Source organism: Aotus nancymaae, unplaced genomic scaffold (assembly GCF_030222135.1).
Source record: "Aotus nancymaae isolate 86718 unplaced genomic scaffold, 86718_ANA_hifiasm-v0.15.2.pri h1tg000002l, whole genome shotgun sequence".
Taxonomy (NCBI): domain Eukaryota; kingdom Metazoa; phylum Chordata; class Mammalia; order Primates; family Aotidae; genus Aotus; species Aotus nancymaae.
Window position 1 is genome coordinate 35,632,053 of NW_026988413.1, and position 24,111 is coordinate 35,656,163.

The 24,111-nt window shown below is 35.9% G+C and overlaps 1 non-coding gene across 1 annotated transcript; it reads right to left on the reverse strand.

Moving 5' to 3' along the window:
• Window positions 1-20,976: 20,976 nt before the first annotated feature.
• On the reverse strand, window positions 20,977-21,083 carry LOC135274266 (U6 spliceosomal RNA). The gene has a single exon (XR_010342107.1). It is a non-coding gene; the product is annotated as a U6 spliceosomal RNA (small nuclear RNA).
• Window positions 21,084-24,111: the final 3,028 nt, after the last annotated feature.

The window sequence follows — 24,111 nt, forward strand, 5'->3', positions numbered from 1 at the left end:
AATATACACCTTCTTTTCTTTTAGTTAATGTTTTCTGCAGCTGAATTAGTCATTCCTTTTTTTTTTGTAGTCTGAAAAGACATCTTCAGCAATTAACCATTTACTTTCTATTTTCTCAAAATTTGTTTACATGAGTTACATTCTCATTATCTACTCCTGTTAGCACAAAATTCTTTACAACTGATTAACCCTTAGACAAGTGAAAGTTAAAAAGATCAATTTTAACTTAACATTTTATTAGTGTATATAGTAAAACAAGTACAAGTTTTTAAAGACCCATCTTTACAATTGTCTTGTATAAATTAAAATATTATGTAATTTTGAAAAGGTGCTTTTGGATTATTCAAATATTAAAATGTCTCTGAAGCACGTGTATAACTATGTAACAAACCTGCACGTTCTGCACATGTACCCCAGAACTTTAAGTATAATAAAAAAAGTCTCTGAAGACTGATTCTAATGCAAAGTTTTTAGTTAAATATAGTTTATTGCTTTTAATGCTATGACAAAATTAGAGATACATTTTCACTTTATCTTAAAACTTTACATATTGTCATGTCTTCAAAATATACTCTGCTTCGTTTGTAACACTTTTGTTAGTGTAGTTGTTAGCAGCACATGCTTAGGAGTTGGACAATATGAGAGTAAATGTGTTATTCATGACTCACTCGCTGCGTTTAACTGCTCCTTGCCTCAGTTTCCTCACTTTTAAGTGGGAATAGTAACAGTTCCTACTTCATAGGGTTGTGGTAAAGATTAAAAGAGTAGATATATGTAAAGTTCATAGAAGAGGGCCTGACTTTTGGAAGCATTATAATGAAGAGTGGTTAAAGTCATGGGCACTGGAGCTGGCCAGGTATGGGTACCAGTGCTAGTTCTACCACATACATTCATTTGGGAACTGGCGAGCTAGTTTTTTTTTTTTTTTTTTTTTTTTAGTAGAGACAGGGTTTCACCATGTTGCACAGGATGGTCTCAAACTCCTGGTCTCAAGCAGCCCACCTACCTCGTCCTCCCAAAGTGCTGGGATTACAGGTGTGAGCCCCCACATCTGGCTTCTTTTATTCAACAGTATTGATCTCTTCGAAATTCAGATATGATTCAGGAAGCATCCCAGTGGAAGCAAAACAAAAAACAAGTAAACATAAAGAATAATGGAAGACACTTCAAAATGTCGGAAATCCTTATTATCTCACAGTAAAAATCCTGATTGCCTAAATTATGAAGATAAGAAAAAGGGTTCAGGTGCCATGGTTCATGCATGTAATCCCAACACTTTGCGAGACTGAGGTGGGATGGTCACTTGAAGCCAGGAGCCCAAGTCCAGCCTGAGCAAGATAGTGAGATCCCATAGCTACATTTTTTTCTTTTTAAGAAATTAGCTGGGCATGGTGGTGTGCACCTGTAGTTTCAGTTACTCGGGAGACTGAGGCCAGAGGATCGCTTAGCCCAGGAGCTCAAGGCTGCAGTGAACTATGATGGCACCACTGAACTGCAGCCTGGGTAACAGAAAGAGACTTGGGGTGTGTGTATGTGTTTAAAGGATCAGCATATCCAAGAAACTTTGAAAAATAAAAATACAACAACATAGAAAATTATGAAAATTGGTAAACTTTTAAATAAGAAGTAAAAAATATTGATTTGAGGAATAGTGAAGAAAGATACAATTTATATGAATATTAATGATAAACTGGTTAATGGTTAATCAGTATTGTCAATGTACAATAAAATTTAAGATTGAAATTACACAAGAAAATGTCACCTGCCTTAAAAACCACACAGCCCATCGATGAAATCAGACACATGGTAGAGGTTTACTCAAGTTATTAAAAAATCCTAAACATTTGTGTGATGTTAAGAATTGTGATACCACAAGGTGCTTACCTATACTATTAATACAAAAAAAACCCCCACAAAATTAATTGTCCATTTGAGAAAAGAGTTATCTTCCTATCCTCTGAATAGAAAACAGTATTACAAAATCAGCCTTATATGAAAAGTACATCAAAAGCATATAGCCAAAAGTATAGTGAAAAATGTAATTCAGAATAGGTCAGACTAATTAATATAAATATTAGCCTGCATTTCTAGATGTTTAAAAATTTGTGGTGTTTGCCACTTAAAAAAAGTAAACTTGTGGTTTCTTTTTCAGTCGGAATAAATGTTGCCTTTTGCACTTGTATATTTGTATTATTTTTCTCAGAGGAGACCTCAGAACTATGCATGCTTCAGTGTCCACCACTGCTAGTCTGAGGTATTGAAGAGACACTGAAATTTGAATATGAGCAAATGTACTAACATTACTAACATTAAAACTCTGTTTTAACATATGCAATTATCTTTAGTTTACAGCGTCAGGATTTAGTCTTGCAAAAGAACCCCTAGCACTGTGATTTAAAAGAGCAGTTTTTAAAATTTAAATGATTTTCAGATATCTCAGATTCTCCAATTGTGGTTGATTATTCAAAAGATGTCCTTCTATCAAACAATTACAAAGTACTTATGTTTTAATAATGACACACCAATTGGTAAATTTTTTTAAAAAACTTTGAGTATAAACTTTTTTTCTGAATATGAGGTGAATATAACCAGAAAAAGAGAATGACTATATGTATGTATTTGTATGTTGTTAAAATATATATGAATTAAGCTGTTTTGAACAAGAACTATATTTTCCAGTGTAGTCCAAGCTCATAGAAAGTAAATTTAACTTCTGGTTTGATAAGAATAGGCCACAGGCCAAGTAATAAAGTGGCTTAATTACCAAAGTATTTTTTTAAAGATAGCAGTTTTAAACCATGCCTAATAGCAAAAATCCTGGTTGTAAAACAGTACAAATTATGAAGAGGTTTTCAAACCAACCTTGCCCTCCTCTGCCCTGACCCTCTTTAATTTTTACAACATAGTGAATATACTTAATGCCATTAAATTATACATTTAAATAAACTTTAGGTTCTGTATATTTTATCAGGAAAAAAATGCAAATGACATGTAAATATTTCATTTTCGAAAGCTTGCTAGGGGCCAGGCGCGGTGGCTCACACCTGTAATCCCAGCACTTTGGGAGGCCGAGGCGGGTGGATCACGAGGTCAAGAGATTGAGACCATCCTGGTCAACATGGTGAAACCCCGTCTCTACTAAAAATACAAAAAATTAGCTGGGCATGGTGATGCGTGCCTGTAATCCCAGCTACTCAGGAGGCTGAGGCAGGAGAATTGCCTGAACCCAGGAGGCGGAGGTTGCGGTGAGCCGAGATCGCGCCATTGCACTCCAGCCTGGGTAACAAGTGCGAAACTCCATCTCAAAAAAAAGGGATTTTTTTCTACTTCTTTCTTTATTATTTGGAAAAAGCAACCACTTTTCATAAGTCAACACCACAGATCTTGCATGATAAATGTGCTTTGTAACATAAAATCTATATTTTCCATGAATTTAAACTGTAATCTTAGGAAGGCCAATCGAGAAACTGTAGTCTGTGTCCACCTCCTTAATCCTTCCTGCTTATAGCCAAATCTTATTTGACTCTGTGGTCCTATTCTTCCCAATGTTTTGTCTCCTTCACTTTTACAGCACCAAAGTTTGCTTCTGTGTTTTTGTTTGTTTTAAAAAACGAACTGCAGCCTCTTTGTTGCATTCATATTCACAAAAAGAGAGTCATATGATCACATTTACTCTCCCCAGACTACAGGTTCTATAATCAGCAGTCATTAGAAGTTGTTGGGCCAGGTCTTCTTTGGTCAGCCATTGATCTTTGTATGATCCAATAGGGTTCGGTCAGGTTTCCAGGGGTATGTGACACAAAGCATGGCAACATGCCTGCAAAAGCAGGTTCTGGCTATTCCATTTACCATTAAACTACTGCTTGGAAGGGTTAATGTAGCATTTTCGAACTTTTGCTCTGGATATATCACATGCATTGAATATTTATATCAGCCAAACTAGAATTAAAGCTATCACTACACACACACACTTAGGCAGGACACATTGTGAAATAATTCAGTCAATGCAACGGTAAATCAAAATTGGCTAGGTTGGAAGGTAGAGTAGTCTATGATATTGGCTTCATATTTCTAACCAAGCTAACAGTTTATAGAACAGTGGCAGATTATGGCCTATTGCATGTTTGTGAAATCTCATCTGTCATAATTACTGTATCTTATTCATAATATGTTTCATCACCATCAATTGAAGGCATACTTTATCTAAAATGACCAGATACTATCACCACCACCAAGATCTTGGACCACAGCCAGTGTTCTGGTATTTCAGTGATCCTTGATGCAACCCAACACCACTGTGAACAGGATGTTGAAGCAGCTGTTGCAGTAAAGTAAAACGGGGCATTTGCAGTCACTGGGCAAAGAAACACATAGCAAATTATACTACCCAATTTCAAGTAATGCAATTATGCTTTCAACAAAACATAATCTTCCTGTTAAAAAGTTTATTTGGATCAGCTAAGGCAGTCTTAGAAATATAGTACTCATTATGCAAGAAAAAGTTTTCCTTTAGCAAAACTTGAGAATTTGTTAATTTATTTATATATCTATTTATATTAATTGTGGAAATCGGGATTCTAGTTTATGTGACTTTTCAAATTGCTCTTGTTGATTGCTAAAGAAGAAAGAACTAGGTTAGGCATAGAAAAGGGAGGTAAATGAAATAGTAAAAAAATAATAATTTAATTTGCAGTTAAGACTTGGAAAAGATAAGTCATGTTTAAAGGAAAAAAACTTAGTCCCTAGAAGTGACATGAATGAGCTGCCTCATGTATCAAAAAAGTTGATGAACACAGACTAGGGATATAAGGACATAGATGCAGGGAGGAAGGAATTGGCATGTAGATGTCAGCATCTCTACGTCGTCAAATCAGAAAGACATTAAGCATTTGGATAAAGAAACAAAAGTTGTAATGTGCGATGGCAAATTTATCAAACAATAGGTAATACTGACCTTTTTTCTCTTTCTGTGTAATAAAATAAATTTTGGCTTTAGATAGTCGATTTTTCCACCCATACTGATTTTCAAATAATATCCTGTCTTGCTTGATTGGTCTTTGAGACTTTCATGATGCATATTAGAAGAAGTAATGTCGGCAGAGAGAGAGTAATTTGCATACTAGGGGGTTTAAGGACTAAAACCTTCATGGAAGTTTATCAGATAAATTTTGAAGAGAGAGGTACAGAAGTTACCATACGAGAGAGAAGCTGATGAGAGAGAAAGAGAATTTTAAGTAATGAAGTAGATTATATGCCTACATGGACTTTTAAAAGTCCATGTGAGCTTAAATTATTTAAAAATAACTTCTTTGGTTGTATCTGGCTGCATTGCTAATCTGACCCTGGACCTCATGGACTCAGACTCTATAAACATTGCATTGACTTGTACCTAATCCTCAACTTGATGCAACAGCTGTGCATGCATCTTGTTGAGACTGGAGTGAAGAGAGGGAGCCTAATAGTTTTCTTTTCTGCTTTGTGTAGTGAATATGAAATTATAAAAGCTTGAATTGGTTAATTCCTGATTTTAGTTACTCTATTTTTCTCCACTATACCTTTTCTCACACAGGAATTTTCAAACTAGGAAACTACTAGTATAGTTTCAAAAGTTTTATTTTTCATAAATATATACTGCCCACCTTAACTACAGTTTCCTTTCTCCTCCCACATCTGCATAGGTTTCAGATTCACAGACACATCAAAATACAAATACCCAGACAATATGCATACACAGCTACAGCCCTCTGCTATCCCAGTCACCCCTACTCACCATCTCCATTTCTCTCCCCCCCTCTCTCTCTCACACACACACACACACACACACACACACGCTTTATTGTCACAGCTAAAAAGGTGACAATAAGAAAGATAAAGCATTTTCCTTGGTCAAAGCCAAACAGTTGATGGCAATTCTTTTTTTTTTTTTTTTTTTTTTTTTGAGATAAAGTCTTGCTCTGTCGTCCAGGCTGGAGTGCAGTGGACTGATCTCGGCTCACTGCAACCTCTACCTCCCAGGTTCAAGCAATTCTCCCACCTCAGCCTCCTGAATAGCTGGGATTACAGCACACACCACCATGCCGGGCTAATTTTTGTATTTTCTTTAGTAGAAACAGGGTTTCACCATGTTGGCCAGGCTAGTCTCAAACTCCTGACCTTGTGATCTGCCTACCTCAGCCTCCCAAAGTTCTGGGATTACAGACTTGAGCCACCACGCCTGGCAATTGACAATTCTTTAAGCCCCATAGTTTTAGCTATTTTTAGAAAGATCCTGTCATTTTAAAAATAGTTAATAAAGGACTAGATGTCCTGCAAAATGCAACTTCATTATTTCCCCAGCCTCAGCTGAGTAAATCTGATAACAGACCTAGCTAAAGTTAAAGAGTCTAGCTTCCAATGGCTATATTTATGGCTAATTGGACCTCAGATATATACTTTCCATACCATAAAATGCTATGAGGGAACCACAGCATTGAATTAGCATTATTAGAACCCTGCTGGAGAAGGAACTATTGGGTGCCTCATTATGTCCAGCACAGGGTTATTTGGAGGTTGGTTCTCCAACAGCAACATTTTGTATAGAGCAGCTTTGCCATTTGCTTGGTGGTCTTGCCAGAGGTAGCATAACCTGTACAAGTTATCTGAATCTGCACCTGTGTTCTATGACTGAAATGTTTCAAAAGGATAAATTTAAAGGACAGCTCTAGAGTTTGCCCTTTCCATTAGTCCCAAACCTAAAGTGACCGCTCTCAAGTTTCCTTTGGGCTTTAGAGAATGGATAGTAAAGTCTCTCCAAATTTGGTCTCTAATCTACTATGTGAACACACAATTTTCTGTGGGACATTTCTTCTCTCTTCAATGCTTGTATGCAATTGAATGTTTCTGAAGATAAGGAGACTAACCTAGAAATACTAAAGAAACCTGTTCACTCAATTATTTGCTTTTCTACAAATGTGAGTGAGTCAACCAAGGTGAACTCTTCACTCACTCTGACAAGAGCCCTTCTTTGCATGCAAATCCCTAATTATCCATGGAAAGTTTTATAGAAGCTCCTTTCAACAAGTTTTCTTGAGATATCTTCCACAAATTCAGTTCAATTTGCTTATTAGCCCACCTTTTCAAAAGTACAATCTTTTTTATCTCAGCCCTAATTGTAATAATAAAACCTTGTAGGAAGATGGTTGTCTGCTTTCAGGATTAAGAATGCATAAAGGGCTGGGTGCGGTGCTCACGCCTGTAGTCCCAGCAGTTTGGGAGGTCGAGGAAGGCAGATCACCTGAGGTCAGGAGTTAAAAACCAGCCTGGCTAATGTGGTGAAACCCCTTTCTACTAAAAATACAAAAAAGTAGCTGTGTGTGGTAGCACACACCTGTAATCCCAGCTACTTGGGAGGCTGAGGCAGGAGAATCGCTTGAACCCGGGAGGTGGAGGTTACAGTGAGCTGAAATCGAGCCATTGCACTCTAGCTTGGGCAACAAGAGTGAAACTCTATCCCATAAATAAATAAATAAATAAGTAAAATTTTTAAAAAAGGAATGCATGAAGTAGCTTTAGATAGAGTTTTAGTTCTTGATTTTCATCCTTCAACGGAGGCAAGGAAGTGACTCCTGCGTCGGCTTAAGATATTATGCAGGTTCATTACAGCTTTGGAATATTTGGTGAGGGAGGGATACAGTGTCATAAATGATTCTCTTCCTCCTTCTTGAGAGTATGTAGTTCAAACCACCAACAGAACACTGGTAAGATGGGAGACACCTCCATCCAGCTGAACTGGATGCATCATCTCTCATTCTTAGGTCACTCCTCAGTGAGAGTGTATATGAATGGCTTTGCTTCCCAAGACATCTTCACCTCTGCATCACCCTTCCCATTTCCCTTCATTTCCAATTTCCTGTGGTATAGGATATATCTGAGAAGAAAAAAAATGCCACCAGGACATTTAATTATGACTCCCATACCTCTATCCAGCAGAGAGCCATGTCACTCAGAAGTCCATAGTGTTTTGTTACACTTAATTTTGCTAGCTTATTTCACAATTTTCCACCACTTGCAAGGATCTGAGACCATAATGCTTGAGTGGAGTTTGAACGTGAGGCTAAATCTGAAGGATTGTATTTGCAATATGAGCATCTTCCCCTCACAACCTGTGTTGTGAGGAATACCCTCAAACTTCACTAGTGTATTAGGATTTATGTAATATTGAGAGACTGAGATGTTCCACAGACTCCATATACTTGAGTGAGCCACATGTTACTCAGAGCTAATTTTCAGATGCTGCTGAATAAGAGACCCTTCTCTGTAATTAACAAGGTGTTAGTAAGTCACTCATTTATTCACTTACATCTCTGCTATTTACACTATGCAGTTGTTGAACATAAAACAGTTACACAGTACAGAATATCTATATCAGATGATGTTCCCAGCTGTCTCTTAAAGGTTTATTTCCTAATATTGTATATATTATCTTCTCTTTTCTTAATTAAAAGATTGTTGCTATAAATATAAGTAAATATAGGCTTAAAAAGTCATAAAATAAGAATTAACATTTTTAAAAATTTATTTTTAGAGAAATTAAAAATTTTATGAATTAGCCCAATTTCTATAAGAAATTGCATCTTATTTCATATCCTAGATTTTGGTATAGTTCCCTTTGAATCAATTTGCTAATGTAAAAACAGATTCATGATAATTAATTAGATCTATATTCATTGGTAATAAATGGTGAAATTTCCTAGCATCATGACTGGAAATAAATATGCTAAGGATATTTTCTTTTATTTAACCAAATTAATTTATTGATACATTTCTTAAGAACATCCTCAGAAAAGAAACAGATTAATATATTTCTGTGTATTCTTTTAAATAACATCATGATGAGAGGTTGTTAACATATTTTAAATGATGCTTTGGTAGAAAAATGTTATGTAGGACAGGATTTGATATTATCTGCTCTGTATTTTTATGGATTGAGGCCCAGGCTGACAATGGGCCTCACATAGTCATTTTAGGAAGGAGAGAAAGGGGGTCAAAAATTTCAGAAATCTAATGAATGTCTGTTCTTAACGGCTTCATTTCATACTGCTTTCTCTTTTCAAATAATGCCACTATTTTCCAAATAGGTTTATAAAACAAGTCCTTTTTTGTGCACATCTTATATTTTTTATAGCTATGATTTGTATTTTATACCATTTCTCCTGAAATATTAAATTTTCATGTCATTGAAATTGTTATGTATGCCTAAGTACAATTTTAAGTTAATTCCCTTATTGTAAAGACCATGATAAAACTCTGCTTGTTCTTTCCAGTTCAAAAAATATTACTTAAACGAATTAGCAAAACTTGAACCTTTTTGCTTCTTCTGGCAGAAGATTTATTTCCCATGTACATCAGATAATGAAAACGGAACAAATGCTAACAGCTGCCAAGCTATTCATTCAACTTTCTGCTTATGCCACACAAAGCATACATTTTTAAGAGGCAGACATATGGGCCTTATATCATGTTTACGTAGACATTTGTGGATTAAATGCCAAAATATATTCTGCCCCAAACTATAGTTAGAATCTTGCACCTTAGGGAAATCCATAAAAATTAATGCATCATGTTTTGATAGAGTTAATACATTTGCTTCAATTGCAATATGTTTTGTAGTTACTAGAAAACATCTTCTTTTTTCTTGGTGATGTTTACTTTGAGTTATAACTTACATACAATGCAAGTCATTGCTTTTGTGTTTCAAAAAATACACCACAATCAACATTTAGAACTGTCCCACCACTTCTCAAAATTTGCTTATGCCCCTTTTGTCATCATCTGCCCTCTTCATACGCAGCCCCTGGCATACCCAACCCATGAGTGATTTGTTTTCTCTTCAGTTTTATGACATTTTCAAGATGTCATAAAAATGGACTCAGACATGACGTAACTTTTTGAGTAGAATTAGTTTTACTTAGCACAGTGAAGTTGAGATTCATCAGTGTTTTTGTGTATATCAGAAGTTTATTTATCTTGATAGCTGAGAATTATTCTTCTGATCGATGTACCAGAGTTTATTAACCTGTTAATCAGCAGGGTTCTTGGGACTGGAACCACTGGATTTTATGTTAACTGTATGATTAAGTGCATAAAAATCTGTCAACATGTTTTCCAAAGTGGTTGTATCATTTTCTGTTCTCTCCAGCAATACATGAGAGTTCCAGTTGCTTCCATTCTGGCCAACACCTGGTATTGTTATTTTATATTTTTAGACATGCTAAGAAGTGGATAGAATCTCATTGTGAATTTAATTGGCATTTTCTAATGATGTTAACAACCATTCCATGAGCTTATTTGTCATCCCCATATCTTCTTTAATGAAGTATATGTCAAATTTTTGGCATGGAAAAAATAGATTATTTTTTATTATTAAGCCTTCTAAGTTTTTTGTATATTTTTGATAGAAGTTGTTCGGTAGATATATGTTTTGTAAATATTTTCTCCCACTTTGCAGCTTTCTTCATTATCTTGAATTGTCTTTTATAGAGCAGATAGTTTTAAATTTCATAAAATTAAATTCAATATTTTTTTCTTTATGTATAGTACATTAATGTCATGTTTAAGAAATCTTTGCCTTATCCAAGATCACAAAGGTTTTCTTGTAGGTTTTACCTTTTGAGTTTTTTTTTTTTTTTTTTTTTTTTTTGAGACAGAGTCTCACTCTGTCACCAGGTGCTAGGCTGAAGTGCAGTGGCGTTACCTCGGCTCGCTGCAACCTCTGCCTCCCAGGTTCAAGCAATTCTCCTGCCTCAGCCTCCCTAGTAGCTGGGACTACAGGCACATGCCACCATGCCCAGCTAATTTTTTGTATTTTTAGTAGAGACGGGGTTTCACCATGTTGGCCAGGATGGTCTCGACCTCTTGACCTCGTGATCCGCCCACCTCGGCCTCCCAAAGTGCTGGGATACCTTTTGAGTTTTTTGTTTGGCTGTCAAACTTTTTTATAAGACATGAGGTATGATCCAGGTTTCATTTTCTTACATACTGATGTCAAGTTGTTCCAGCTCTATTTGTTGAAAGACTACATTTTATCAATTCAATTTATTTTTCACTTTCATTGAAAATGTATTGACTGTATTTGTGTAAATCTATTTCTGGGCTCTCAGTTTTATTCCATTAACATATATATCTGTTCACTCACCAATATCTCACTGTGTTGGTTATTTAAATTCAGGCAATTAGTGTCTTTCAGCTGATTGTTTTTCCAAAACCCGTTGGTGATTCTAGTTCCTTTGTCTTTCCTTGTAAGTCATAGAATCAGCCTATCAATTTCTACAAATATAAATCTGCTGGGATTTTAATGGGGACTGCATTGAAGCCATAAAACAGTACAAGGGAAAACTGGTATCTTGACAATACTATCTTCTAAACCACGAACATGGTATATCTCTCCATTCATCAGAGTCTTTGATTTCTCTCATCATTGTTTTACTATTTTTGTGTAATGCAACTTGAGCATCTTTTGTTACAAAGTGCATTTTTTCTGTGACACTATTGCAAAGGTACTTTATATTTTTAAAAATATTCAATTTTCCTTTGTGTATATAGACAAATAATTTACTTTATATCCTATATTCTTGCTACATTCACTTATTAGTTATGGGAGAATTACTTTTTCTTGAGGTAGTTTTTTTGGAGATGTTCTTGTTTTTTTTTTAATTGTACTTTAGGTTCTCGGGTACATGGGCAGATCATGCAGGGTTGTTGCATAGGGATATACATGGCAAGGTGGTTAGCTGCCTCCATCCCCCCATCATCTATATCTGGCATTTCTCCCCACAGTATCCCTCCCCGCCCTCCCCACTGCCCATTATCCCTCCCCTACCTCCACCAACTGACCCCAGTGGGTGATGCTCCACCCCCCATGTCCACATGTTCTCATTGTTCAACACCTGCTATGAGTGAGAACATGTGGTGTTTGATTTTCTGTTCTTATGTCAGTTTGCTGAGAATGATGGTTTCCAGATTCATCCATGTTCCTACAAAGGACATGAACTCATCATTTTTTATTGCTGTGTAGTATTCCATGGTGTATATGTGCCACATTTTCTTTGTCCAGTCTATCATTGATGGGCATTTGGGTTGGTTCCAGGTCTTTCCTATTGTAAACAGTGCCGCAATGAACATACATGTGCATGTGTCTTTATAATAGAACGATTTATAATCCTTTGGGTATATACCCAGTAATGGGATCGCTGGGTCAAATGCAATTTCTATTTCTAGATCCTTGAGTAATCACCACACTGTCTTCCACAATGGTTGAACTAATTTACACTCTCACCAACATTGTAAAAGTGTTCCTATTTCTACACATCTTCTCCAGCATCTGTTGTCTCCAGATTTTTTAATGATCACCATTCTAACTGGTGTGATATGATAACTCAATGTGGTTTTGATTTGCATTTCTCTAATGATCAGTGATAATGAGCATTTTTTCATGTTTGTTGGCCTCATATATGTCTTCCTTGAACAGTGTTTGTTCATATCCTTTGCCTACTTTTGAATGGGTTTGTTTGTTTTTTTCTTGTAAATCTGTTTGAGTTCTTTGTAGATTCTGGATATTAGCCCTTTGTCAGATGAGTAGATTGCAAAATTTTTTTCCCATTCTGTTGGTTGCCAGTTTGCTCTAATGATTGTTTCTTCTGCTGTACAGAAGCTCTGAAGCTTAATTAGATCCCATTTGTCTATTCTGGCTTTTGTTGCTATTGCTTTTGGTGTTTTAGTGATGAAGTCCTTGCCTATGCCTATGTCCTGAATGGTTTTGCCTAGGTTTTCTTCTAGGGTTTTTATTATGTTAGCTCTTATGTTTAAATCTTTAAGCCATCTGGAGTTAATTTTAGTGTAAGGTGTCAGGAAGGGGTCGGTCTAGTTTCTGCTTTCTGCACACGGCTAGCCAGTTTTCCCAATACCATTTATTAAGCAGGGAATCCTTTTCCCGTTGCTTGTTTTTGTCAGGTTTGTCAAGGATCAGATGGTTGTAGATATGTGGTGTTAATTCCGAAGCCTCTTTTCCATTGGTCTATGTCTCTGTTTTGGTACCAGAACCATGCTGTTTTGATTACCGTAGCTTTGTAGTATTGTTTGAAGTCAGGGAGCATGATGCTTCCAGCTTTGTTCTTTTTGCTTAGGATTGTCTTGGCTATGTGGGCTCTTTTTTGATTCCATATGAAGTTTAAAGTGGTTTTTTCCAGTTTTGTGAAGAAGGTCATTGGTAGCTTGATGGGGATAGTGTTGAATCTGTAAATTACTTTGGGCAGTATGGCCATTCTGACAACATCAATTCCTCCTAACCATGAGCATGGAATATTTTTCCATCTATTTGTGTCCTTTCTTATCTCCTTGAGCAGTGGTTTGTAGTTCTCCTTGAAGAAGTCCTTTACATCTTTTGTTAGTTGTATTCTAGGTATTTTATTCTCTTTGTAGCAGTTGTGAATGGGTGTTCATTCTTGATTTGGCTCACTGTCTGTCATTGGTATATAGGAATATTTGTGATTTCTGCACATTGATTTTTGTATCCTGAGACTTTGCTAATGTTGCTTATCAGTTTCAGGAGATTTTGGGCTGAGACGATGGGGTCTTCTAAATATACAATCATGTCATCTGCAAATAGAGACAATTTGACTTCCTCCTTTCCTAATTGAATACCCTTTATTTCTTTTTCTTGCCTGATTGCTCTGGCTAGAACTTCTGATACTATATTGAGTAAGAGTAGTGAGAGAGGGCATCCTTGTCTAGTGCCGGATTTCAAAGGGAATGCTTCCACTTTTTCCCATTCAGTATGATACTGGCTGTGGGTTTGTCGTAAATAGCTTTTATTATTTTGTGGTATGTTCCATCTATACCTAGTTTATTGAGAGTTTTTAGCATAAAGGGCTGTTGAGTTTTGTCAAAGGCCTTCTCTGCATCTATTGAGATACTCGTGGTATTTGTCTTTGGTTCTGTTTATGTGATGGCTTACGTTTGTAGACTTGTGTATGTTGAACAGCCTTGCATCCCCTGGATGAAGCCTACTTGAGTGTGATGAATATGCTTTTTGATGTGCTGTTGCATTTGGTTTACCAGTATTTTATTGAAGATTTTTGCATCGATGTTCATCATGGATATTGGCCTGAAGTTTTCTTTTTTAGTTTAGTCTCTGCCCGGTTTTGGTATCAGGATGATATTGGTCTCATAAAATGTGTTAGGGAGGATTCCCTCTTTTGTATTGTTTGGAATAGTTTCAGAAGGAATGGTATCAGCTCCTCTTTGTATGTCTGGTAGAATTCGGCTCTAAACCAATCTGCACCTGGACTTTTTTTGGTTGTTAGTCTATTAATTGCTGCCTCAACTTCAGCCCTTGTTATTGGTCTATTTAGAGTTTCAACTTCTTCCTGGTTTAGTCTTGGGAGGGTGCAAGTGTCCAGGAATTTATCGATTTCTTCCAGATTTACTGGTTTGTGTTCATAGAGTTGTTTGTAGTAATCTCTGATGGTAGTTTGAATTTCTGTGGAATTGGTGATGATACTCCCTTTATCGTTTTTTATTGCATCTATTTGATTCTTCTCTCTTTTCTTTTTTATTAGTCTGGCTAGCGGTCTGTCTATTTTGTTGATCTTTTCAAAAAACCAGCTCCTGAATTTATTGATATTTTGAAAGGTTTTTTGTGTCTCTGTCTCCTCCAGTTTTTCTCTGGTCTTAGTTGTTTCTTGTCTTCTGCTAGCTTTTGAGTTTTTTTTTTATCTTGCTTCTCTAGCTCTTTCAATTTTGATGATAGGGTGTCTATTTTAGATCTTTCCTTACTTGTCATGTGGGCATTTATTGCTATAAATTTGCCTAGACACTGCTTTAAATGTATACCAGAGATTCTGGTACTTTGTGTCTTTGTTCTCATTGATTTTAAAGAACATCTTTATTTCTGCCTTCATTTTGTTGTTTATCCAGTTGACACTGAGGAGTCAGTTGTTCAGTTTCCATGAAGTTGTGCAGTTTTGAGTTAAGTTTCTTATTCCTGAGTTCTAATTTGATCGTGCTGTGGTCTGTGAGACTGTTTGTTATGATTTCCATTCTTTTGCATTTGCTGAGGAGCGATTTACTTCCAATTATGTGGTTGATTTTAGAGTAAGTGCAATGTGGTGCTGAGAAGAATGTATATTCTGTGGATTTGAGGTGGAGAGTTCTGTAGATGTCTGTTAGGTTTGCTTGGTCCGGATTTGCATTCAAGTCCTAGATATCCTTGTTGATTTTCTTTCTCATTGATCTGTCTAATATTGACAGTGGAGTGTTAGAGTCTCCCACTATTATTGTGCAGGAGTCTAATTCTCTCTGTAGGTTGATAAGAACTTGCTTTATGTATCTGGGTGCTCCTGTATTGGGTGCATATATATTTAAGATAGCTCTTCTTGTTGTATTGATCCTTTTACCATCATGTAATGCCTTTCTTTGTCTCTTTTCATCTTTGTTGGTTTATAGTCTATTTTATCAAAGACTAGGATTGCAACTCCTGCTTTTTTTTTTTGCTCTCCATTTGTTTGGTAAATCTTCTTCCATCCCTTTCTTTTGAGTCTATGTGTGTCTTTGCACATGAGATGGGTCTTCTGAATGCAGAACACTGATAGTTCTTGACTCTTTTTCCAGTTTGCCAGTCTGTGTCTTGATTAGGGCATTTAGCTTGTTTACATTTAGCGTTAATATTTTTATGTGTGAATTTGATCCTACCATTTTGTTACTGGTTGGATGTTTTGCCCTTTGGTTGGTGCAGTTTTTTCATTGTGTTATTAGTCTTTACCATTTGGTTCTTTTTTTCAGTGGCTGGTACTGGTTGTTCCTTTCCGTGTTTAGTGCTTCCTTCAGGAGCTCTTGTAAGGCAGGTCTGGTGGCAATTAAATCTCTTAGCAATTGCTTGTCCGTAAAGGATTTTGTTTCTCCTTCACTTATGAAGCTGAGTTTGGCTCAATATGAAATTCTGGGTTGAAAGTTCTTTTCTTTAATGATGTTGAATATTGGCCCCCACTCTCTTCTTGCTTGTAGGGTTTCTGCCAAGAGATCCGCTGTGCGTCTGATGGGCTTCCTTTGTGGGTGACCTGACCTTTCTCTCTGGCTGTCCTTAGCATTTTTCTCTTTGTTTCAACCCTGGTGAATCTGATGATTATGTGCTTGGAATTGCTCTTCTTGAGGAGTATCTTTGTGGTGTTCTCTGTATTTCCTGTATTTGAATGTTGGCCTGCCTTGCAATGTTGGGGAAGTTCTCCTGGATAATATCCTGAAGAGTGTTTTCCAGCTTGGATTTATTGTCTCCATCATCTTCCAGTACACTGATTAAGTGTAGGTTAGGTCTTTTCACATAATCCCATATTTCTTGGAGGCTTTGCTCATTTCTTTTCACTCTTTTTTCTCTTATCTTGCCTTCTCATTTTATTTCATTGGGTTGATCTTCAATCTCTGATATCCTTTCTTCTGCTTGATGAATTCGGCTATTGAACTTGTGTATGCTTCACAAAGTTCTTGTGCTGTGTTTTTCAGCTCTATCAAGTTATGTTCTTCTATAAGCTTGTTATTCTAGTTAGCATTTTGTCTCACCTTTTTTCAAGGTTTTTAGTTTCTTTGCATTGGGTTAGAACATGTTCTTTTAGCTCAGAGAAGTTATTACTCACCTTCTGAAACCTGCTTCTGTCAATTTGTCAAATTCGTTCTCTATCCTGTTTTGTTCCCTTGCTGGTGAGGAGTTGTGTTCCCTTGGTTGGGGCAAGGAGTTCTGGTCTTTGATGTTTTCCTTCTTTTTATCTTGGTTTCTTCCCATCTTTTTAGATTTATCTAACTTTAATTTCAGGTAGCTGCTTAGGGACATGGCCTTTCTTTTGTCTGCCTGCAGAGGTGCTGCTGGGCTGCCATGGATTCAGTGGAGCTGCTGCATAGATTTCCTGCTTCTTTTGTTTACTCAGGAAGATTAGGCCCACCTTTACAATGGTGGCAGCCCTTCCTCCCACTGAGCTTAATTGTTCCTGGTCCTGCTTTAACTGATGTGTTGGCTGCAGTACTCTCAAGCAAGAGGGCTTCAGCCTGCTGGGCTTTGTGTGGGAGGGATCCTCCCAGCCATATTGCCTGATTCCCTGCTTTCAAGTTCCCTTTCTTACTGGGGGACCGGTAGCTCCATCCCTCAGGCTTTCTTGGCATCAGCCAGTGCTTCTGCCTAGATCTGTGCCAACAACTCTGGCACCGCCAGAATTGCTGCTTAGCCCTATTTAGGCAGCTGATGGGGGCTTTTCAGCCCAGTGAAGACCTCCTGTTCTGTGGGTTGGGTGAAGTGCAGTATCTGAACTGAAGTCCTGGAGGGGGAGAGCCCCCAATCCTTCAGTCAGTTGCATGCACCTCCTGGGTGGGGCAGTGCCTCACCCTGCCTCAACTTGCCTTCTTGGGTTTATACCCACTGTCCAACCAGACCCACAAAATGAACCTGGTACCTCGTCTGGAGCTGTGGAGACCACTCGGCTTCTGCTTCTCTCTCACTGGGAACTGTGTTCCAGTGCTGCCTCTATTCGGCCATCTTGGAAAACCCTATTTTGGGGTTTTCTATGTAGACAATCCTATAAATGAGGCAAAAAGAGACAGTTTTATTTCCTCCTTTTCAAATTATCTTACTCTTTATTCTCATTGAAATGGGTAGGATCTCCAATACAATACTGAATAGGAGTAAGATTATTTTTGCATTGCTCTTAATGTTAGAGGAGAACATTTAATTTTTTACCTACCATTAAGAATGATATTAACTGAAACTTTTTTGTAGGTGCCTTTGGTAAGATTAATGAGGTTTTGTGTATTCCTTGTTTATTGAGAATTCTTATTATGAACAAATGTGGAATTTTATCAAATATTTTTTCTGCATTGAAAATGATTAACATATAGTTTTTCTTATTCAGTCTATTAATTGATAACATGCATTACATTGTTTGATTCTCATATTTTGATTCTCATATCTTGCTTTTTAGTAAACCCAACTTGTTTATTATGTGCTATCACGTATTTCTACTGTGGAATACAAATTATGAATTTTGGATATATATTCACGAGGAATATTGACTTGATGTTTTTTGTCATATCTTTAGCCAGAATTAGTATAATAATGTTAACCTCGTAAAATAAGTTGGAAAATTGTTCTGTTTTCTGAGAGAAGTTGCCTAGATTTGATGATTTTTTTTCTTAAATGTTTTGTAGAATTCACTGGTGATGCCATATGAGGTTATAGTTTTCTTTACTAAAAGGTTTTAAACTAAAAATTCAATTTCTTTCATATATGCAGGACTATTCAGGTTATCTATTTCTTCTTGAGTGAATTTTGAAAATTCTTTTAAAGTTATAGCATTTATGAGCATTGCATTGTCCATAATGCTTCTTCATACTGTGTTTTGTGTCTGCAAAATATATAATGATTCTTTTATTGTTTTTGATATTGATAAATTGTGTGTGTGTGTGTGTGTGTGTGTGTGTGTGAGTGAATCCTACTAGAGGTTATAAATCATATTAATCTTCACAAAACCTTTTTTTGGTTACATTGATTTTTCTCAATTATTTTTCTGTTTATCTATCTCCACTCTATTTTTTATATTCTTTTCCCATGTACTTTTGTTTAAACTCGTTCTATTTTTAAGAGTTTAACATTTTTGCTTAGATCCCAGAGTTGAGACTTTTCTTCTTTCACAATGTATGCATTAATGCTGTAAATTTCCTTTTAAACACAGCTGTAACTGCATCTCACAATTTTTTATATATTATATTTTTATGTTCACTCAATTCACAATATTTTTTTATTGCATTTTAGGTTTTGGGGTACATGCAAAGAACATGCAAAATTGTTGCATAGGTACACACGTGGCGGTGTGATTTGCTGCATTCCTCCCCTTCACCTATATCTGGTATTTCTCCCCATGCTATGTCTCCCCAACTCCCCACTCCCCACTGTCCCTCCCCTGTTTCCCCCCAACAGACCCCAGTGTGTAGTGCTCCCCTCCCTGTGTCCATGTGTTCTCATTATTCAACACCTGCCTATGAGTGAGAACATGCGGTGTTTGATTTTGTGTTCTTGTGTCAGTTTGCTGAGAATGATGGTTTCCAGGTTCATCCATGTCCGTACAAAGGACACTAACTCATAGTTTTTGATGGCTGCATAATATTCCGTGGTGTATATGTGCCACATTTTCCCTGTCAAGTCTATCATCGATGGGCATTTGGGTTAGTTCCAGGTCTTTGCTATTGTAAACTGTGCTGCAATGAACATTTGTGTGCATATGTCCTTATAGTAGAATGATTTATAATCCTTTGTATATATACTCAGTAATGGGATTGCTGGGTCAAATGGAATTTCTATTTCTAGGTCCTTGAGAAATCGCCACACTGTCTTCCACAATCAAAGTAATTTACACTCCCACCAATAGTGTAAAAGTGTTCCTATTTCTCCACATCCTCTCCAGCATCTGTTGTCCCCAGATTTTTTAGTGATTGCCATTCTAACTGGCATGAGATGGTATCTCAATGTAGTTTTGATTTGCATTTCTCTAATGACCAGTGATGATGAGCATATTTTCTTATGTTTGTTGGCCTCATGTATGTCTTCTTTTGTAAAGTGTCTGTTCATATCCTTTGCCCACTTTTGAATGGGCTTGTTTGTTTTTTCTTATAAACTGTTTTAGTTCTTTGTAAATTCTGGATATCAGCCCTTTGTCAGATGGGTAGATTGCAAAAATTTTTTCCCATTCTGTTGGTTGCCTATTCACTCTAATGACTGTTTCTTTTGCCGTGCAGAAGCTGTGGAGTTTGATTAGGTCCCATTTGTCTATTTTGACTTTTGCTGCCAATGCTTTTGGTGTTTTGGTCATGAAGTCCTTGCCTACGCCTATGTCCTGAATGGTTTTGTCTAGGTTTTCTTTTAGGGTTTTTATGGTGTTAGGTCTTATGTTTAAGTCTTTAATCCATCTGGAGTTAATTTTAGTGTAAGGTGTCAGGAAGGGGTCCAGTTTCTGCTTTCTGCACATGGCTAGCCAGTTTTCCCAACACCATTTATTAAACAGAGAATTCTTTCCCATTGCTTGTTTTTGTCAGGTTTGTCAAAGATCGGATGGTTGTTGATATGCTGTGTTGCCTCCAAGGCCTCTATTCTGTTCCATTGGTCTATATCTCTGTTTTGGTACCAGTACCATGCTGTTTTGATTACTGTAGCCTTGTAGTAGAGTTTGAAGTCCAGTACTGTGATGCCTCCCACTTTGTTCTTTTTGCTTAGAATTGACTTGGCTATTCAGGCTCTCTTTTGGTTCCATATGAAGTTTAAGGTGGTTTTTTCCAGTTCTGTGAAGAAGGTCATTGGTAGCTTGATGGGGATAGCGTTGAATCTGTAAATTATTTTGGGCAGGCTGGCCATTTTCACGATATTGATTCTTCCTAACCATGAACATGGAATGTTTCTCCATCTGTTTGTGTCCTCTCTTACTTTGTTGAGCAGTGGTTTGTTGTTCTCCTTGAAGAGGTCCTTGACATTCCTTGTTAGTTGTATTCCTAGGTATTTTATTCTCTTTGTAGCAATTGTGAATGGCAGTTTGTTTTTGATTTGGCTCTCTTTAAGTCTGTTATTGGTGTATAAATCAATAGATTTATATTTATTGACCCAGACGGTTGCATATGATGTACTATTAAAGAAGAAAACAAATTGCATATTTATATTACTTCACTTTTGTAAAATGGTAAACAAACAAAAACTGTGATTTTTGCACATTGATTTTGTATCCTGAGACTTTGTTGAAGTTGCTTATCAGTTTCAGGAGATTTCAGGCTGAGACAATGGGGTCTTCTAGATATACAATCATGTCGTCTGCAAATAGAGACAATTTGACTTCCTCCTTTCCTATTTGAATACCCTTTATTTCTTTTTCTTGTGCTCTGTTTAGAACTTCTAGTACTATATTGAATAGGAGTGGTGAGAGAAAAAATATGGAACGCTTCACGAATTTGCGTGTCATCCTTGCACACGGGCCATACTAATCTTCTCTGTATCGTTCCAATTTTAGTATATGTGCTGCCGAAGCGAGCACCACAATATCTTTTAATTTCACTTGTGACTTCTTCTTTGATATATTGGTTATTTAAAAGCGTGTTAATTTTCACATATTTGTTTTCTAGTTTAATTATTTCTGTTACTTATTTCTAGTTTGTTACAGTAAGAATTATATGATTTTGCTTTTTAAAATTTGTTATTTTTTCACCCAGAAAATTGAATCTTTTGGTGAATGTTTTATATGTAAAATATGAGTTTCATGTAACCTGAAACTCTCATGTTAAGTGCTTCCACATTTATGTACTAACATACACATCGGTGTATGCATATCAGGAGGTAATGTTGCTATTTATCCCTGGTTAAAATTATTTGTCAAGTCTACTTTGTATGACAGTAATAACCATTGATTCTACTTATATTTTTTACTTAAAGAAGGCTTTGTAATAGCATATTGATGTATACTGTTTTTGTTTAATGCACAGTCTCTGATTTTTATATGTGTGTGTGTGTGTGTGTGTGTGTATATATATCCGATTCTACTTAATCCGTTAAGTGAAATACTTGAAATCTACCACTTTATTATTTGTTTTGCTTGTTCCCTCTATTTTAGAGCCTCTCTCTCACTTTTCTTACCTTCTGTTGCATTATTTTACTATTGTTTGGTATTTTATTTTAATTTATACTTTAGATTTTTAGGTATATAGTTGTACTATTTTTTACTAATTCCTTTAGATATTATACCATACATACTTCCATTTTACAATATAAATGGAGTCAACACTGCACTGTTTAAATAAAATGTAAAAGCTTTGCTACTGTATCAGTCTTTTTATTTCACTCCAAGACTTTATGCTGTAACTGTTATATATATTACACCTGCATACACAGAAAATTCCATCAAACAATATTATAATTTTTGCTTTCAATATTTACATAAATTTTAAAGAAATTAAGTGAAAAAATGCTGTCTTTTTTATTTAGCCACATATTTACCATTTTTCTTACTCTTCCTTCATTCCTCAATATCCAAATTTCTTCTGGTATCATTTTTCTTCAACTGGAAGAACTTCATCTGGTGTTCCTTTAGAACAAGTCTGCTGAAGAAAATTATTCTCTTTCACGTGAACATTTCTGTATTTTCCCTCCTGATGGATATTTTCCTTGGATAAAGAATTTTTTGCTGACAGTTCTTTCCTTTCAACACCTTAAATATATTCTTCTGCTATTTCCCAGCTTCCATGATTTCTGATGAGAAATTAATTAATTATTGTTTCTCCATAAAAGAAACAAAGGCGAAGGACTCACCCCCCTCAGTTTGGATTGCTTTAGCAAGTTCTGGCTACCCTCCATGATCTATCTTGCTTTGCAGAGGTCTCAGGTAGTATTTGATCCAAAATTTTAAGTTGTCATCAGGAGGAGTTGCCTATACTGGGTCTTTGCAGCCACAGCAGAAATGAAATTATGTAAAGCATTTTAAAATATAGTTTCATTAATTCTTACTGTATTCTGAAACTTCAAAGCATTTAGAATGAGGATGAATTCATCAGAATGGGAATGCTATAACAATCCACTCCAATGAAAGCATTACAGCAAAGGTCTTTTGGAGATTATTCCTAATAAAGTAATATATTCTATAGTGAAGGTATAGGTGGGCATATCCTGTCTAATATCTTTATCACCTAGAAATTCTTTACCAGTGTGGCTTTGGCCAAGATTATGATTTACATCCACTTGAAACTCAGTTGTACTCATATTACATAATATATTGTGTGTATATAAAGTATTAAAATAAGTTCATGTTTGCTCCTTAAAAAACAAACTCTATGATAGAAATCAGAAGACCTTTAGCTAGCAGAAAACAGAATGTTAATGGCAAAGTGATCAGAGAAACATATAAAGGAAGATATATGTGTTAGTTTTTGAAGAGCAGCTGACCGACATTAAAATAAATTATCACCATGGGAGGCAATGGAAGAGAGGCAATGTTATACATGTGTATAACACAAATATAGGTTGGTACTATGTCTTCTAAGTTATATGGTACTCCATGTCATCTAGCATAGTGCCTTGTGCATGATGATTTCAATAATTTTTTTCTAAACTATATTCTAATATGTATATATGTGCGTATAAACAGCAAGAACCCAAGGACTAAACAGTGTACTCTGTTATACTTTACTCCACTTCATTTCCAACATTAATAAGTCACAACCTTTTGACTTACTGGTTATTTTTTGTATCTTCTTTCCATTTTAATTCTCTCCTAATGCTGCAGACATATGTCTGGGAACAAGTGATTTATTTGATTAACTTAATTACCTTTAAAATATCTCCTGATGAGTTGATAATTTGGGGAGTATTCTTTCACAGTGAAAGGAAAATAAAATTAAAAGAATGATAGACAAAATAATTTAGAAATGAAAGAGTGTCATAAAAAGCTAAAATACTTTGTGATATTCAGGACATGCAATAAGTGTTTTGAACATAAAGTTGGTATTTAGTTATCATTAGTGGAAAATAATTTTCCAACTACATTCATATTGAACAAAAATTCAAAGATGATGAATCAAATAATGAAATTATATGGTATACCATATGCCTAACCTGACCTCGTTTTAGACAAATTGATTAATAAGGGAAATGCTGATAGGCCAACTAGCTATAGATGAATTGACTTAGAGCTCTGGGTTCCAACGAGCTGAGATGAATATTGGGAGTTTTATTATACAAGATCCTTATTAGGCTGAAATTATTTCAAAGGATTTATTGCATAGAAATAAGTAAACATAAAATAGTTCATAAACATTTGCATATTAGAATATTTATTGAAAATTTTTAATGGTCAAAAACTATTAAAAATTTTGAATTCAATTAATAGAGGAATTGGTAGACATATTTGAATTATCCACATAATGCAGTTATTCAAAAGTGTGAATTGTATTTATAACTATTGACCCAGATGGATGCATATGATGTACTATTAAAGAAAAAAACAAATTGGATATTTACATTACTTCACTTTTGTAAAATGGTAAACAAACAAAAACTGTGTGGGTGGGGAGTGG